Genomic DNA, 19,119 nt, shown 5'->3' on the forward strand with positions numbered 1-19,119 from the left:
CCTCTGGCAGTCAGGGGACTGAAGGTCTGAGAGGCGGCTTGGTGCAGCCCTGTCCCTGAAGCCCCATGGCCATGGCAAGGTGCAGGGACTGGGAGGGAAGAGCGACCAGAGGCCATCCTGGCTCCACAGCTGTTGCAGGACCACTCCCACACCCTTTGGCTGGTGTCTGTCTAGAACCAGGAAGAAAACCTTTTCCCTTGATTATTCTTTTTAACATGGTTGCTCAGCATTGACACAGAAAAACATCCGACATAAAACTGGAGCCATTCACAGCTGCAAATGAGCCAGAACTTATCAAACTGTAGTGACTGCAAAGAGAGGACTTTGTGTTTCAAGGCAGGACTCCTGTGTGTGGGTGCAGCTGGGGGCCCTGGACATGCCAGTGTGGGCAGGGCTGGCCTCCAGGGTCTCCTCAGGCGGACAGAAGTAGGAACCAGCACCCTCTGATGGAGATGGGGACAGCCCCTTATGAGTCCCAGATGTCCTGGTGATTCTTGGGCATGGCCTGAATCTCACCTTCTTCCTGAAGGCCAGAGAGGGCAGCCCAGCCACCATGGGTCCCACAGATCCTTCAGGGGACAGCCCACATGCCACGGGTCCCACAGATCCTCTGGGGATAGCACCTTGGTGGGCTTGTGGTCCAGCAGGTACCTGTTCAAGCAGCTCTCGTCAGGCCACACAACCTCAATCCCATTGGCCAGGTTGACCCGCATCACCTGGTGACAGGCCAAGGTCAGTCAGTGAACCTCCACCACCAAACCCCGCTAAAAGGCCCCCATGTAGTAAACATCACCCTGGTCCCTGGGGATGTGGGCCTGGGACTGTGTCTGGCGCTAGTACCTAAAGTCTTCATGGGACACCCGGTAGAAACTGGGGTGCAGGGTGCCAAAGAGGGGGGACAGGATCTCCATGCCCACATGGTCGCAGAACTTCATGTCCACATCCGCACACACCAGGTCGTCCACCTCACAGAGAAAGTGCTGCTCACAGAAGCAGCAGATTATTGCCATGTGCTGCATGAACACATCCTGCCACTGTGGGGCGCTGGGGACCTGGAGGACCACCACCCTCCAGCCCTCCCAGGGGGGCACACAGGCCCAGCAGCCCGCTGGTCGGTGACAACCTAGTAGGTGACCCTGTGTCCCACCATGATGGGTTTCTCTGCCCTCTGCATGGACAGCTCCAGAAAGACCACATATCTACGGGGACGGGGGACAAGGCTGGAGGAGGGTCACTGTCAGAGCCTGGTGGCAGGATCCCAGAGCTGGGGGGCCCATGGACATATGCACCTTCTTCAAGGGGGCAGGCACTGAGCTGCTTTAAGCTACAGACACTCTCCCAGCCTGTCCCAAGCAAGTCTGCTTGTGGGGCCTCCCTACCTTCCACTTCCAGAGATGGGGGCCATCAGCACCCCATCATACAAAGGGGAGCCTGAGGCTTCAGAGATAAGAAACCAACCCCACAGTCAGCATGCTGGAGCCAGGAATGCTCCCCCTGTGCTGAGCTCCCAGGCAAACCCTGCAGGTGCCCTTCCCTGGCTGACCTGCTGCAGGTCCTGTCTCCACCTGCCAGGAATGGAGCACCTTTGGGCACAGCCCTCCTTTCTATGGTCTATAGACTGGCTAGAATTAGCAGGGCTGGCCTCTTGCCCCACTTTGCTTTGAGGGGGCTGTCACTGGTCCCCATAGAGCTGTCTCCACTCCCATAGGGTCCTCCCTTGAAGACTTCTGGGCCTCTTGCTGACAAGGTCCATCAGTCAACCACTGCTATTCCTAGGAGCGGTCACCCTTGAACTCCCCCAGATCAGGAATCAGGTCCAGCCCATGGGCAGGGAAAGGGAAAGAGGACTGCTAAAAGAGAGGGCTTGCTTAGACCCCAGCCATGAGTCCAAGAGTGGAAGCTTCCAGGTCTAGGTCTACATCTCCTAAGCTCCAAGAAGTCAGAAGTCCTATCTCTCTGAGGGGACTACCTGTGGGGACAGCAGCTCCCCCATTGTCAGCAAGGGTGGTGAGACCCTCTGAGATTTATTTTTCTTAAGATTTTATTTATTTATTTGACACAGAGAGAGAGACAGCTAGAGAGGGAACACAAGCAGGGGGAGTGGGAGAGGGAGAAGCATGTTACCTGTTGAGCAGGGAGCCCAACATGGCGGGGTTCAATCCCAGGACCCCGGGATCATGACCTGAGCTGAAGGCAGATGCTTAACAACTGAGTCACCCAGGTGCCCTGAGACTGATTTTTTTCACACAGGCACTAAGGCTACTTCCCTGTGCCTAACCTCATATCGGGCAGCTTAGTAAATCACTCACACAGGGAAAGTGGGCGCTATATTTAAATGGGGGACAAGGCCACACACACCTGGCAGACACGAGTCAGATCACGGGGCAAGTCCATGTCCAGCCCACAGGGGAACAAGGCAGACATGAAGCAGGGGAAGAGGAGTGCTCCTGGCAGAGGGCAAGGAGAATGTAAAGGCCTGGAGTCAGGCCCAAGGCACATGTGAGAGGACCACACACCAGGGAGGCCCACAGGGTTGGGGGGATACAGTGGGAGAGGAAAGGCTGGAGAGGACAGGCAGATGGGAGAGTGGATCACAGAGAGGCTCAAAGGTTATGTTCTGAGAAGATCATTCTTCTGGTTACTGGGGAAGAATGGGCTCTGCACAACGGAGGACAGGGAGACCCTAACCCTCAGCCCTAACCTTAACCCCACCCTAACAATCAAACATCATGCTCATGGAGCTATTTGGAAGGAAAGGGGATTGCGGTCAAGCCATAACTCCCCAATCAAATATGGGCCTAAGTTACAAAACCCTCATCACTATACTGAAGATGGCATATATCAAATCTGGGACACATATTTGTGGCTCACACCCACTATTGGACAGCTCAGTCAAAAGGCAGTTCTATGCTGGGAACAAAGAAATCATACGTATGATCCTTGGGCAAATAACACACAACATCTAAGGTGGCTATCATTAGAAATGTGTTCCCAAATAATAGTACTCCAGGCTACTGACTGGTTTGCTACTGATTGGGTAAGGCGACCTGGCATTAAATGGTCAGCTTCAAACGGAACCCACTGGATGTGTGGAACTAACCTGTGGCCCTGGCTTCCTCCAGGGTGGATAGGTGGCTGTACCTTAGGATTTGCCTGGATTCATGGGCTCATTACTAAAACCATCACCACTCCAACTAATCTCCCCGATTTAAAGCAAAGATGGACACGCTCTGTTTTTAAATGGTATGGTCACTTAACATCCATTTTTGCTCAGTCTGTGGGACTAGAGGATGTCATTTGGCATGTAGAAGCCCTTAATAAATATACTACAAAGGCACTCAATGATTCACTAAATAGCATCTCCCTACTTAATGTCGAAGTCTCACAGATGTGCAAGGCAGTCCTACTAAATAGGATGGCCTTAGAAGTCCTGACAGCAGCACAGGGTGGCACATGTGCAATTATCAAAGCAGAATGTTGTGTGTACATCCCAGAATACCACAAAAATGTCACAGGATTAATAAAAGATATGAATACCCAGATTGAGGCTCTACAGGATCTTTCTCTCTCAGTGATGGGTTAAGCTCCTGGTTGAAAGGAGGTCTATGGCCAACAACTAAAAATCTTCTTTTTGGACTTCTCATTCTTATAGCCTTATTAATCTTAATGTGTTGCTTTGTTCATTGTTTCTCTACTTGGTGCCGAGACTCCATTGCTGCAATGACTTCACTACGACAGATAATCCTTACCACACACAGAGACACTTCTTCACTGTCAGCACTGGATTCAGCTGCCTCCATCTTTTGTAACTCCCCTACACATTCCTCAACTGATCAATGTTAACCCAAATAGGTAGAGACAACTCTATGCCCCCATACAGCAAGAAGGTGTTACAGAAGATGAGACCTTCCACCTTCAACTACCTTAAAGATTTAAGGGTCAAAATTGTTCAGGGGGGAATGATGAGGGAGCAGAAGGCTGACTGAGGACAAAGCAAAAGCTGGTACCTTACACCCCCTCTCCCCCTACCTCGGTGACATGTGTGACATCCCTCAGGCACTCCCGTCTGCCCTAAAAAGAAAAACAAATAGTTAACTTGCAGAGATCACAATCCTGCAAGACAGGAGTCTCCCTTGGTTTACAAATATCCTAATGATTTACAACAAAGAAGCTATCTTATCAATAGCCTAACTTCCAGAGACAAGCAACTCAGTTCCTAAAGCCCTAACACCACCCTCCACTCCATAAAACTGAAGGAGGCTGAGATCAAAGTAAGTATAAATAAAGTTAAATTTCTTCTAAACCTAAAGCTCATTGACAAGGATGCTTGATAGGAGGAATGTAACATTCCATCAGGAAACTCCCAACTGTCTTCATGTTAGTGTCTCATTAGAGGTAAAAACAGCCTTGGCTTGACAATAACCAGGCCTCCAGTATCCTGACAGTCTTCTGAACACCCCCTTTGTCCTCACCTACCCAACTCCTATGTATATAATCAGCCACTCCGCAGGATAGCAGAGGAGCAGCTCTTTCTGCCCATGGGTCCTGTCCCCACGCCTTAATAGACCACCATTTTGCACCAAAGATGTCTCAAGAATTCTTTCTTGGTCATCCACTCTGGACCTCACCCCACAGAACCTCACCTAGATTCTAGAACTTCATCAATAATGCTTCATGGCCTACATCAGATGATGAAGTCTTAAGTTTGAATATGAAGAATACCTCAAAACCAAAGTTAAGAAAACTAATGAATGTTTCTCAGCATTTCAAGATTTGGAAACAAAACTTGGCCTTGTATCACTGGGAGATAAAACTTTATTTGAGGATGATAGCTCTGAAAACAAATGTGAAGATACAGTTGGCATTCCTTCCAAACCATCAGTCGAAGTCTGACTCTTCTCCTCCTGCCTTGCCATCACCTGATTCTCTTCTAAGACCTCCTTTCACATTGTTAGGCCTTGGTCTTACAAAGGAAGGAGAGGAGCAGCCAGCAATTGGAACAAAGGACGATGGTATTATTGAAAGTGTTCCACAAAAGCAAATAGTTAATGACTGTTTGACTTCTGCTGACAGGGCAGATAAAAATGATAGACATGTTATGCTGTCAAGATTAGGATTTGCAGAACAAAATAAAGAATCACCTTGGGATTCTCAGAGTAATTCTGAGAGTCTTCCAGAAAAATACATTGATCATTTATCTGGAAATGCAGATCAGAAAGGGACAAGTACATTAAATGAACAAGTAGAAGACTCTCTGGGAAAATATTCTTTCTTGAAGCCTACTGTTGAGGAGAACGATTCTGTTCCTAAGAAAGGAGGAGAAATGGAGGAAAAACAAACACCCAAATCAGATTCTCCAGGAAAATATTCTTACTTGAAGCCTGCTGTGGAGGGGAAAGATTTTATTCCTAATCAACCCGGAGAAATGGAGGAAATGCAAGCATCCCAATCAGATTCTCCAGGAAAATATTCTTACTTGAAGCCTGGTGTTGAAGTAAACGATTCTCTTCCTAATAAACCAGGAGAAATGGAGGAAAAAGAAACATCCGAATCTGATTTGTCCAATTGGAAGTCTACTTGTTTGAACCAAAATAGTGCAATTTGTCAAAGATCCAGGGATTTGAAAGTTAATGATAAACACCCATCTGTATTACAGTCAGTGACCAAAAAGTGGTTGGCATCCACAGAGTTTAAACAGATGACTTTAATAGATAAAAAAAGGATTAATAATATTGGAGCTGTGTTTATGTTAGAAAATTCTAAACTCCATGATGTGTGCGAATCACAGCTACCAGAAAACAGAGAGCACAAAGAAGACTTTTCAGCGGAACTAGACTTAGAAATGACAACAGAAGAAGAGGAAGAAAGTCTTGATGAAAGTGAAAATAAGCATCTACAGGATAAAGTTATTTTACAAACATGTATGCCAACAGAAAGGACATCTGAAAATCAAATATAGCAACTTAACTTTCCACTATTGTATCTGTCAAAAATGGCTCAAGAACCAGAAATAAGGAATGTGATAGAAAGGATGATATATTTTTATATTCAGAACATCCCTCTGTTCAAAAGTATGAGAACATGTGGACCAAACAAGACAAATTAGGGTGGAAAAATAAGTTAAAACTCATCACCAGAGAGTTAAAGCAGATGTTTGGTGAAATTTGTGAAAAAAACAATACTGCTTATCCTAAGGAAGAGTCACTACATGGTCACTTTAAAGAAGGAGCAAACTTAACAGAAATACCTTCTAATTTGACAAATGATAGACTTGATTGTGAGAAAAAAGATGCATTTGCAGTGCCGGTCTTTGCAGCATTTCAGGCATTACCTGAACAGAAAGAGTCTAGACTCAAAAATGTCGTTCTTTCTCATTCATCCTTGGATTATATCCCGGTCATCTTCTGATCTCTCTTTAAGTGGAAATAAATCAGACTATGAAAATGATAACAAATCAGATTTTGAGCATATTTTTAACAAAAATGAGAGTTTTGATAGTGATAGAGAAAATAAAAAAGTAAGGAACCCACAGGTTACGTTTGAAGTGAAAGAAGACCAAGAGTTTGACATTCAAATGGCAAAAAGTATAAACCAAACTAGCACTGATTGTAAATTAGACATTGGATGTATACCTCAGTCTAGTAACCCAAGAAGCCGTTTTGATTCTTTGGCTTTCCCGCTTCAGTGAGATGAGACAAAAGAGTCAAATAAAAAGGCACAATATTTCTGCTCTTACAAACACAAGAAAACAAAAGACTTGTTCCAGAAGCCGTTATATGCAGATAATGACAGTACTAATAACTATAGAAGTATGGATCCCGAACTAGAAAATGGGAGTTCTCCATCATGTAGTTACAGAACATCAGAAGTATATCTAAAGGAAGATTTACAGCAAGATGTGAAAAAGTTTAAGAATGAGATAGGCAGGGCACCTGGGTGGCTCAGTGGGTTAAGCCTCTGCCTTCAGCTCAGGTCATGATCTCAGGGTCCTGGGATCGAGCCCCACATCAGGCTCTCTGCTCAGCAGGGAGTCTGCTTCCTCCTCTCTCTCTGCCTGCCTCTCTGCCTACTTGTGATCTCTGTCTGTCAAATAAATAAATAAAATCTTTAAAAAAAAAAAAAAAAAAGAATGAGATAGGCACGTTGCAGATAGAGTTCCTGTCTTTGGAATGGCAAAACGTTCAACTTCAAAAAGAGGTAGAGGTTCACTTTGCTGCTGCTCTTTTGTTCTTTTCTTTATCAAAGATCTGAGTCATTTTGATTTTCCAGTTATGAAAAGTTTCGTGTATCAAACAAGGTTGTCTAAATATGTAATTGTGTTCAGAAATAGATTATTTTTGCTATCTAAATGGTAGAAGTGCAGGAAAAAATTCTTATGATTTGTTTTCCTTAAGTTTCTCTGTCAGTCTCCCAAGTGGCATATGAACTGGGAAACTAATTTAGCTATGTACCATGTGACCTCATGAACCAGAAAACCATAAAGAAAATTGCTTTAAAAAAATACAGTTATCTTGGGGCGCCCAGGTGACATAGTCAAGGATCCAACTCTTGGTTCTGGCGTGGGTTGTGATCTCAGGGTTGTGAGATCAAGCCCGGCCTTGGGCACTTAGCTCAGCGTGGAATCTGCTTTAGTTTCTCTCTCCTTCTCCCTCTGCCCTTCCTGCTTATGATCTCTTTCCCAAATAAATAAATTTAAAAAATTTTTTAAATATTTGTACATCAGAAGATATTACCCGGAAAGTGAAAACATAGCCCCCATAATGGAAGGAAATATTTGTACATTATTTCTCTATTAAGAGTCTGTTTCCCAGAAGACATAAAGAGTTTTTACAACTCAACAAAAAGACAATCCCATTTTTTAAATGGATGAAGGGATTGGAGAGACCCTTCTCCGGAGAAATCGTACAAATGGCGAATAGTACATGAATAGATGTTAAACATCATTAGTCTTTATGGAAGTGAAGATATAAACCAATTAGATGTCCTTTTACTCAAGTAGAATCACTATGATCAAGAAAATGAAAAATAACAAAAAGATGTTGAGAAACTGAAACCCTTAAACCTTGCTTGTGAAAAATAGTGCAGTCTACATATAAAATAGTTTGGCATTTACTCAAATAGATCAAAGCAGAATTACCATATGGTTCAACAATTGTACTCCTAGATATATACGCCCCAAATTGAAAACACTGGCTCAGACAAACAAAAATGTACAGGAATATACATAGCATCTGTGTTCACAATAGGGAAAAACCACAAACTATGCAAATGTCCATCCATAGGGAAAAGGATAAATAAAATGAGGTAGATCCATAAATGGCTATCTTGTTCTGCCCCATGAAGGAATGAAGTAAAATGGCTCATTTGGTGGGGGGCGTGGGGGGGAAATATGGTGGTTCCTTAAAATATTAAATACAGAATTCCACTGCAGCCTATATGCCCACAAAAATGGAAAGTAGAAGTACGCATATTCAGAGCAGCATTTCTCACAAAAGCCAAAGTGTCCACTGACAGATCAATGGATAAACAAAATCTGGTTTATACACCATGGAACATGATTCAGCCTTAAAAACAAAGGGAGTTCTGACACAGGCTACGACACGGGTTGAACATGGAAGTCATTACACTGAGTGAAATCAGCCAGTCATGGAAGGACAGATACTGTATGATCCCACTTGGATGAGGTGTCTGGGACACAAAGCTGGATGTGGCTGCAGGTGCTCAAGGGAAAGGACAATGGGGAATTGGTGTTTCATGCATACAGGTTCCCTCAGGGAGAATGAGGAAGTTCTGGAGAATGATGTACAACTGTGGGAACTCAGCTAAGGCCAGAGAATTGTGTACCTGAAATGTTTTAAGGGACCAATATTCTTATGTTCAGTCACTGTGAAAAAGTGAATGAAGGACTGATGCATGTCACAGTGTGGATAGACACTAAAAACAGCCCCAGTGACATAAGCCAGATAGAAATACCACTCAGATGGGAGCCATCTGTGCCCCTTAAGTCCATCAAGGTTACCCAAATAAGGGAAAGTCCTGGAAGAACTTCCAGAAGAAGAAAACTGGATCCGAATGGAGAAGACATTTCAGACTGTCGGGCAGGTGGTGATAGCTGAAGCGGGCCTGTTGTCTGGGTTCAAATGTGGGAACCATCATGATTTCCTCACTTGAGGTTATGTGGTGGTTCCGTGGGACACTGTCCCTGTTTGGGGTAAAATGCACCAAAGTAGCCTGTGTGAAGTGGTAAACGTGGTAAAGAAACAATAGCTGGGGAGTCCGAGTGTGGAGATAAAGCATATTTGTGCTGCTGTGACAAGTTATTGCAGATTTGAAATCACTGCAGTGGAGTAAATGATTCTTCCAAACACCCACATCAGCACCACATCACAGAAGCAGAGAGAACATCAGACTTTGGGATGGAGGCCAAGCCCTCCTAGATCCAGTTCACCCACTGTGGAGAGGCCACTCACCCTTGGAGAAGGCCACATGTTAGCAAGAGACTCGTGGGAGGATTAAATCAGGTGCCCCTGTATGTTGGGTGCAGCAGAAGCAGTGGGATTTGGAATTGCAATTCTCCACAACACTCCACCACAACCTGGTTAGAACTGTGAAAAAGCATGAAGGGAAGCCTCAGTAAAGTGGACTGGGGTGCCAGAAGGGGAGGCTGGAAGGGGGTGCCTGGTGCTCAGTGCCCGTTACAGACCCCACATTACAATCCCCCATGGGAGAGCCAGGGGAAGCTGGAGGGTCATTTCCTACAAGAAATCCTCCATCCCTGCAGCTCGGCCAGTGAGAATCCTCCATCCCCCTGAACCCCTGTCTTTCTCCAGTGGACTTTCCTTCCAAGAAACCCTCCCAAATTCTTCCTCCTTCTCTATGAAATAATGTTCCTCTCCTTTGTTTCTTGCACTTGCCTGTGATGAGACTGTAGCTTGCTCATCCCAGATTGCCATTCTCTGCTATTCCTAAATAAGCCCATTTTGCTGGTCAAATAACTGGCAGTTTGAGTTTAAGGCAAACAGAGCCAATAAATTCAGGAAACTTGCCAGGAACAAAATCAATATACACAAATCGACTGCATTTCTATGTGCTCCAAAGGAACCATCAGAAAGAGACTATGGAGAACCATCTCATTTACTACTGCATCCAAAAGAACACGATACCTAGGAGTCCCCTGAACCAAGGAGGTGACAGACCTGTCCTCTGACAGCCGTGATACCTAGGAGTCCCCTGAACCAAAAAGGTGACAGACCTGTCCTCTGACAGCCGTGAGACACTGATGACAGACAGGGAGGGAGACACACGGAGATGGGAAGACCCTCTGTGCTCAGGGAAGAACTGACACTGGGAAAATAGCTACTCTCCCCAAAGCCATCTACAGAGTCGGTGCTGTCAGTCCCAAACTTCCAGACTCCAGACCAACCCTGAAGCAGGTGTGGACACGGGAAGGACCCCACAGAGCCGAGACGTGGTGCCCGCTCCTTGACTGCAGACTGTCTCAGGAGCCCCAAGAACTGAATCCGCATGCACACAAACACAGACGCGGGACCCAGGGCGCGCATCTGAGCCCAGAAAGGGGAGACCGCACAGCCTCACGCACAGCACCCTGGGAGGCCACATCACCACACACAAAACCACAGAAGCCCCAGTGTCTACACAGCGCACCCTTCCTTCGTGGGGTTCTGAGACCATGCACCCCCTCACCAGTCCCAGCTCAGGCGGTTTCTCCTCACCTCCTCCTCCAGCGGCCGGTCCTGAGGGGGCGGGAGTGCTGTCAGTGTGGACATGGACCCACGCCCTCCACAGTGGGTCCTGTCAGTGTGGATGTGGACCCACATCCTCCCCAGCTTCTCCTGTCAGTGTGTGAGCAGCCCCACAGCCTCCAGAAATATCCACAATGGGTCCTGAGGAGGTCAGGCTCCTGCCCCAGCTGAGGTTATGCAGGCCAGGCAGGGCAGGAGCTGGGGTCCTGCGCCATCTGTAGGCCATGGAGGCAGTGCAGGACCAGGGGAACTCACGCTTCAATGGAAGCACCTGCTCCCTCCCAGGGTCCAGCTGAAGCCATTTCATTCTGGAAATTCAAACTGCATGGAGCCCAATATCCCCCCCCAACTTCTCCAAAAATAGCTAAGGAACAACGAATTGGAAACAATATGGAATGAAAACAGTCCCTGACCCAAATGGTGGCACCGAACATGACCCTGGCTCTGATGCAGACCCACACTCTGACCCGAACTTGCTCTCAATCCTGGCCCTGACCCTAATCCAAGACCCTAACGCTAGCCCCCAACCCAAACAGTGTTCACAACCATCAGTGGTGAATGCATAAACAAAGTGTGAAGGGTTTGAATTTGGGTTCAGGTTCAGGTTTCAGTCAGAGTTCTAGATCAGGCTTTAGGTTTAGGGTCAGGGTGAGGATTTAGAGTGAGGGGCAAGGGAACAGTTAGAGTTTAGGGCTTTAGGTTTATGATTTAGGGTTTAAGACTCAGGGCTTATGGGATAAAGTTCAAGGTCAAATTTGAGGTTTGGGTTCATGCTAGGATTTGGGTTCAGGGTTCATGGCTCAGAGTTCTGGTTTAGAGTTTGGGTTCATGGTTCAGGGCTTGGATCCAGGGCTCAGGTTCAGAGTTCAGGCTTCAGGTTCAATTTCAGGATTCAGGGCTCCAGTTTGGGCTTTAAGGTCAGGTTATGTTTCACCGTTAAAGTTAGGAGTTAACATTAGGTTTAGGGATGACACATTTTCTTCAGTTGTCACCAAGGAAACAAAATTTCTATCTGAACTTTCTAAATCTGAAATGCATTTCATCTGGGTGTTAAGAGAGGGTTTAAAATTTAAGATGTCAGTAAGTCCCTACCGACAGCATTCTGATCCTAGGGTCTCACAGTCACCCAGAATCCACTTTTGTCTTGGCTCAAACATACCCTTGGCAGAGAAGGGTGAGCTGCTGCCAAAGTTGGGGTGATTTCACAATGGTAGAGGTGTTAACCCAAATATTGTGGAACTGCTCATGGAAAATGAAACAGGAAACAAATAATTGGTTGACTCCTGATTCTTCCACAATGACAAAGACCAAGTTTCCAACAGAATCTGATAATGTTCCCAGGGAAGGCCTATTGTACTCATTACCAGTACCAAAAGAGGGCCCCCTCCCCTACTTTAAACTAAGAATCACAGCAGGATACTTCCTACTTTGGGTCAAAAATAATATTTTATTATTTGGCTGTTCCAGTGTACAATTTGTGGGACCACTGACAACATTTTCCTTTCTCAAATCCCCATCAACACACGGGTAAAATGCAGGCAATGTTGTAATGCACTGTTCATTGGAATACCAAGTACAAGGAGGGCTATTAGAAGCAATTAAAAAAAATTGAATATGAAACTCAGAAAAAGCACCCTTGATGGGCACTCAGTGAGCATCCCTAACCATAAGATCTAACATCTCATCCTATGGAATTCCCCCATAACAATCATCACTAATAATAGCCTGCTGACCACCATAACCACCTCACCATTGATGTCTAGGCTTGTAATACACACTCCAACCGCTGGAGACACACTTCTCAGCAGCAGAATGGGACTTACCCACTCCCAGTGGACCAACTCTTACGGTGAAGCTAAAAACTCCCAGTCCTTGGAAATCCCAGCCATTAGGACACAGTCACAGAAACCACACCCAGAACTCAATAAAGGACAGATATCTCATGAAGCGGATGCTGCAGATCACCACCTCTCCCATGAAGTAACTCTACAGTGGACTCCAGGTCTGTCCCCTGCCCGGGATTACATGGGGCACTGCATTCTTCCAGTACTCCATCCTCAGAACAAAACCGTGAACTGTCCTCATCATTCCTGTGTGCAGCCTCACAGTGAGCCCTGCCAAAGCCACACACCTTCTTGAGAGCACTCAGCCTCTCACGCCTATCCTAGCAAATGGAGGGTGCTATCTCCCCGACTTCCATACCAACTAGAGAATACTTGGAACAAGTTTTGCCATACTCCATGCAAAAGGCATATTCTTCACCTGCAAAATGATGGACGGTGAGACACCATGGATTCCCCGCACCTTTTTGAACCTAGATCAGTTGGAGATACAGCTTGGCCAGAGCTATTATCCCCAACCCCCTACCCACACACACCCTTCCCTTATGCACTCCAGACCTGTTTCCATCCACCTTGCTCATTCTCAGCCATTGTCTCTACAGAGTAGTACAGTAGTACTGAGGTGCTGGGACTGAGATACTAAGCCAGCACCTTGGACCCACTTACTATCAGAAATTAATATTCGTTTTATTAACAGATGCATCCCAGAAGATCTTGCCACCACAGCCATTAAAAAAGTCATTACTACAGATGTCCTAACAACCTGTGCCATTCTCCACGGCTCCACTTCCTGGCTCCAGGGATTGGCTCATTCATGGGCATGTGACCAGGTTCCAGCCAAAGAGGTGGGAGGAACCTCAGGTCTCAGCCTACAGAGCCAAGCATGGGGTAGACCACCCAGGCCAGGGGCTTTTCCATCGCGACCACAGAAGTGGCCTAGGCCAGGCCTGTCCCAGTTCCACAGAGGGCCCAGGAGCCAGGTGCTCCATAACATTGCTGAGGGCTGAATCAGACTCGTCCTGAAGCCCACACATGCTAGATCCTCCACATCCCAAATGTGCTCATGGTCTTAGCTTGAACAAGACGAGCATCTGTGTGGTATATAACCCGCAAGATATATCCGCCAGACAATGGGAATATACTCAGCCAAACAATACCTACATGGAATTCAACCACAGACAAATGTGTTATGGGAAGCTAGGGGCCTAGAGAGAAAGGCGGGAAAGTTCCTGAGGCCTTAATTGTTGGCCAATCTCACTATCATCTTTTTTTCCTTTCAAGTGGAGGGGCCAGGGTCAGGCAGGATAGATCCCAGTGTACTCCCACTCTGCCAATGGAAAATTGTACCCCCACTCTGCCATTGGAAAAGAAGAGCCTTCTCCCCCATCATCCATCATGTTACAAATCTGGGGTGTGGGAAACTACCTCCCATGGGCCAAATGGGACCTCCCCCTGTATTCTCTGAATCAATTGTGTCTGGAACATTAGTTATGGACGGTCTGTGGCTGCTTTCAAGCCACAATGCAAGAGTAGAGTCATTGTCCAAGACACCACCTAGACTGCATCTAACAGAAAATCTTTATGGAAGACTTTCCAGAAAATTCTGAGTCAATCCCTGGTCTCAAAGATCCTAGGATCATGTCATGTCTTTGAGTAGAACATAGCACCTTCTGGGTAAAATCTAATTTCTTCACCCCCAGAGGCAAGGACTTCCACCCTTTTAGCCAGAACTCCATCTCCATCCTCCTCTACTGACACCTTGAATGGCACATCTACAGGTCAGCAGCCCAACGGGAATTCACTGTCGTTTACATGGTAGTGATGCTCAGAAACAGAGGTGTAAGTGTGAACTTGTGAGGGTGAGCATGTGTTTCCTTTTTGTTAGCCACAGTGTGCAAGAAGAATACAATACAATAGCATGCTTTCTGTCCCACAGGAATGGCCACACAATGTGGTTCCGCAGTGATCTCGGAAGGAATCCACCTTCATAGAACAAACTTAATCTGGGAGGACTCCCAAGTCCCTTGTCTTGGACACTAGGTTCCACTGAGGCTGGGGGCACAAAGAGGGACAGAGACTCCCCCTGCCTATCAGGGTTTTGAGGGATGCCTGCTGTTCCAGGACCAAAGATCCCAAAACCATTCATCCACCTGTCATCCAACCAGACATCTGTGAAAGAGATCTACTCTAAGCAGAAAGGACAGACTGAGAGACAACAAATGACAGCATGTGTGACAAGTGCCATGACAGGGGACACCCAGGACTGGGGGTGTGCAGGGATGGCCAGCCCCCAGGGACAGGAAATGCTCCAAGAGGATGATCACAGCTGTGTCACTATGGGGATGCTCAGGAGGAGGACTGGGGGTGTCAAGTTGGCCAGTCCGGGGGGCAGGGGGACCAGGAGTGGTCCAGGAGGATGTCATAGTTGTGCCCTTGTGTGGCTACACGTGTCATTGTGACTGGGCATTGGCCAGACTGGAAATGACAGGGCAGGTGAGGGACAGTGTCTCTAAACTGTCTTCTGCAAGGTAGAAGTTCAGTAATGAGAGTTCTTTCAGTACAATTTCATTTCATATGCATCTGTGAGTCCCTAAAGCTGGTTGTGTAGAACATGAAGTACGTAGCTGTCCATTGCTTTCAAACCTGAGGTGCTGAGGGCAGAGCACACTTGATATTTCTTTTTGCTGCTTTCAGAGTATGATGACTTTTCCTGCTTTCCTCTCTGACCCAAGGACAGGGAACAAAGGCAACACAGATCTGCACTTCGAAATGTCAACAGAAATCTGCAAACCCAAATTCTCACAGGAGCTGAAGGTTCAGGACCAGGGTGACAGAAAGAGGAGGCAGAGGCAAGGAACCAAAAGAACAAGTCATGTGTATGTGAGCTGGTCCACTTGTATACCTGTCAGAAGTGAGCCATGCCTGACAGGAGAGAGTCCCACCTATATCTGTTTGCTGCCCTTGAGCAGAGCAGAGAATGTGCTGAGCTGGGTGTGGGTGTTGGTGGGGAGATGGCCAGCTGGCCACAGAGGCTACCTGCCTAGTACCTGTAGGACCAGCTCCTGGTCCTCAGCTATGATGAAACAATAATTATGTTTAGTGACCTATTTCCCAGGACAGGTGATGTGCTCAGTGTTTTGGTGACTAAATCCTCTCCCATTTGATTTTTTAAAAACACCTTAGACAGGTAAAACTAACATACAAAAAAGATGTCATAGTTAATGTATGCAACTTGACCCTGACCTTAACCCTAATATCTAGTTAAGATGTACTCGATTTAGAATATTGATCATAAATTAGAGGATGGTTTTTAGAAGCTAAGGAATTTAGAGACCAACCTTCTTCGGTCTTACTCTCCCTTGAATCTGGTTAATGGAAACACATTCGGCCACGTGCTACCTGGAGAGTGGCCACATGGGGGCAACAGTGAGTTAAGACTGCCCCAAATCTCACTGCAAAGCCAATTCTTCCTTCATCCCATCCCTATTTTTTTTTTAAGATTATTTATTTATTTATTTGACAGACAGAGATCACAAGTAGGCAGAGAGGTAGGCAGAGAGAGAGGAAGGGAGAGAGGAAGGGAAGCAGGCTCCCTGCTGAGCAGAGAGCCCAACGCAGCACTTGATCCCAGGTTCCTGGGATCATTACCTGAGAGGAAGGCAGAGGCTTTAACCCACTGAGCCACCCAGGAGCCCCATCCCATCAAACCTTGTTCATTCAGTGTTTACAGATCATTGCATAGATTATGAAAAGTGTGACCTCATTGGATTTTTTTAAAACCAAACTAATTCTTTCAACCTGTTAAAAATAGAAGATGTTTTTAAAACCTTGGAGTTGAAAAAAAAATCTTGGAGTTGGTGAGCAGATGAAGGCCCAGAGGCCTGGGAAGAGGCTATTACTATTGAGTCTATTCAGGTCTACTTAGGAAACAAGGATGACTTCTATTTCACTTCTTTTCAGGAAGAATTTGTGTCAACTAATGTTTGGGTCCATGATCAAAGAAACGAGACTGACACAAAGCGAAAATCAAACAAAGCTTTATTTCGCGCCAAGCATCGAAAATCAAACCAACCAGTCGGGGCCATCTCTTACGAAGAGGCGACAACAACAAGGATGCCACTCCCGACGATGAAGAGACGATGACGACGAGGACGATAACGCCGCTCCAGCGAGGCCACTCCCCAGCGAGGCCGCTCCCCGGACGAGGCTGCTCCCCAGACGAGGCCGCTCCCGACGATGAAGAGGTGATGACAGCGACTATGACAACGAGGACGACAACCCCGATGACACAGACTCTGTTTCCCATGACACCACTCTGACAAGGCCGCTCCCCAGAGGAGGCCACCGCTCTGGACGAGGCTGCTCGACGACGAGGCCACTCCCAAAACGAGGCCACTCTGGATTAGGCCGCTCCAGACGAGGCTGCTCGAGGACGAGGCCACACGCTGACGAGGCCCCACACCGACTAGGCTGCTCCATCTCTGCTTCCATCTCCAGAGGACTGGCCCCCAGTCCCTCCAGATTGGGGACTACTGAGCAACACCACAGGAATCTGCCTGCCACCCAGGAGGAATCCATGCCATTTGGAGCTGCACAGAATGCTCAGAGTGGGAGATACGTTCATGGCCCCCTGAGGGCACCCCCCACAGTCGACAGCCACCCTGGCCACAAACCCAGAATCTGACGTACTACCTGAACCCCACTCTCAACTAAGCCCCCTGGGGCACCCTCCTCAGTGTCAGCAGATCAGGCCTGCCATGCCCCTAGGCCCTAACCCTAACCCTAGGTTGGGTTTTCAGGCTTCTGTCACATTGGCCTGGCCCCCAAGCTCTGCAGATTGGGGACCCCTGACCCAGGACTCTGCCTGCCCCCCAGGAGGAAACTGTGCTGTTTGGAGCTGTGCAAAACCCTCAGTGTGGGAGAAACATGCATGCCCTCTTCAGGCCACCCCCAACTTTGGCGCCCCTCTCCCTGGCCTGCAAACGTGAAGCCTGACAGTCAGGCTCACCCCTCCCTGAACTCTGCCCCTGGGAAGCTCACCTCCCTGGGGCCCGCAGGGGAGCTGCGTGGTTCCAGCCCATGGTCCTGCATGGCCGCCATGTGTACCTAGCGAGAAAGTGCGCCAAACACCAGGCAGGCGTGCGGCCAAGTTGATATTGATTTGGGCAGAAAGTTCGTGAGAATTTGCCAGAAACCCCCAGCAAATTCACTTCCAGTGGTGGGGGGAGCCACCTGGGCCTGGCCCAGTGTCCCCAGTGGTCAGGGTGGGAACTGTGGAAGAAAGCACTCTAAGCACCAGGTGCATGCGTGGCCTGGATTGCCTCCAAATGCTGGCCAAGCCTGCCCTCTACTCAGCCCCCTGGGGAGCCTGCCTTCCCGCTGGCAGATGGAGCCTGCCATGTCCCTAGGCCCTAGCTCTCAGCTCGGGGTTACTTTAAACAATGATCCAAAGCACAATCAGGCCACTGCTCTTAGAGCAGGGACTCCACAAGTGGCAGATCCGGAGAGACCCCCTCCTTCCTCTTTCAGGAGGAGTGGCGCAGAAATGCACAGCAGGAATCTGCTGGGTTTGGAGACTCCAAATGGAGCTCTGTGCCAGAGATAGAAATGCTCAGTCACAGGCTGGGTGAACACAGAGCTGTCACCTAAGCCCCACAGAGCATGGCCGCAAGACCAGGGAGGCAGGAGTGATTGATTGTTCTCTGAGGGCGCACTGAGGAGTGGGGCCCCGAGCTCTTGGCTCCTCCAGGCTGGAGACTGGGAGGCCGCAATCTTCATTCCCATCCTCCAAAGCTGTATGGAAAGTGTTCAGGGAACAAAAGCTCCAGAGAGCGAACCCAAGCAGATTACTTAGCCTGGCCCCTGGCAAGGGTGCTGCAATTCTGTCTCAGGCAAAGACATTTGGGAATCACTGCAACAGGCTCCTCCCCCAGAAGATCAGCAAGACCAAGTTCATCAATCAAGGAGAACAGCAGAACTCCAGATCTAGGGGAAAGCAACACATAGAATTCATGGCTTTTTCCCCATGATCTTTTAGTCTTGCAAAATTAATTTAAAAAAAATTTTTTTTCTTATTCTCTTTTTTTTAACTTTTCCTCTTTCCTCTTTTAACATTTTTTAACTAGGTTATCTTAACAATACCTTTCTAAAAAAAATCTTTTTAAACCTTCATTGTTATAGTCATATTTTATCCCTTCATTGTATTTAACCTTATTTGTTGTATACATATAGGTTTCTTTTTCTTCTAAAATTTTGGGATTCAGTTTCTCCTAATAGATCAAAATTTCTTCTAATAGATCAAATAGATCTTCTAATAGATCAAAAGATTCAATTTCTTCTAATAGATCAAAATAGATCTAATAGATCAATTTCTTCTAATAGATCAAAAAATATACCCTAAATCTAGCACATGGCTTTGTTTTAGTCTCCAGCCTGAACACATTCTGTCCTTTTTTTTTTTCTTTTTCCAACCAACTTATCAATTCCTTTTTCAGAATTTTTAAAAATTTTCATCT

At 46.9% G+C, this 19,119-nt stretch overlaps 1 pseudogene; it reads right to left on the reverse strand.

Moving 5' to 3' along the window:
- Nucleotides 1–466: 466 nt before the first annotated feature.
- On the reverse strand, nucleotides 467–17,704 carry LOC111153132 (annotated as a pseudogene).
- Between the last annotated feature and the right edge of the window lie 1,415 nt (nucleotides 17,705–19,119).

This window comes from Enhydra lutris, unplaced genomic scaffold (genome assembly GCF_002288905.1).
Source record: "Enhydra lutris kenyoni isolate GAN:26980312 unplaced genomic scaffold, ASM228890v2 scaffoldscaffold31, whole genome shotgun sequence".
Lineage (NCBI taxonomy): Eukaryota > Metazoa > Chordata > Mammalia > Carnivora > Mustelidae > Enhydra > Enhydra lutris.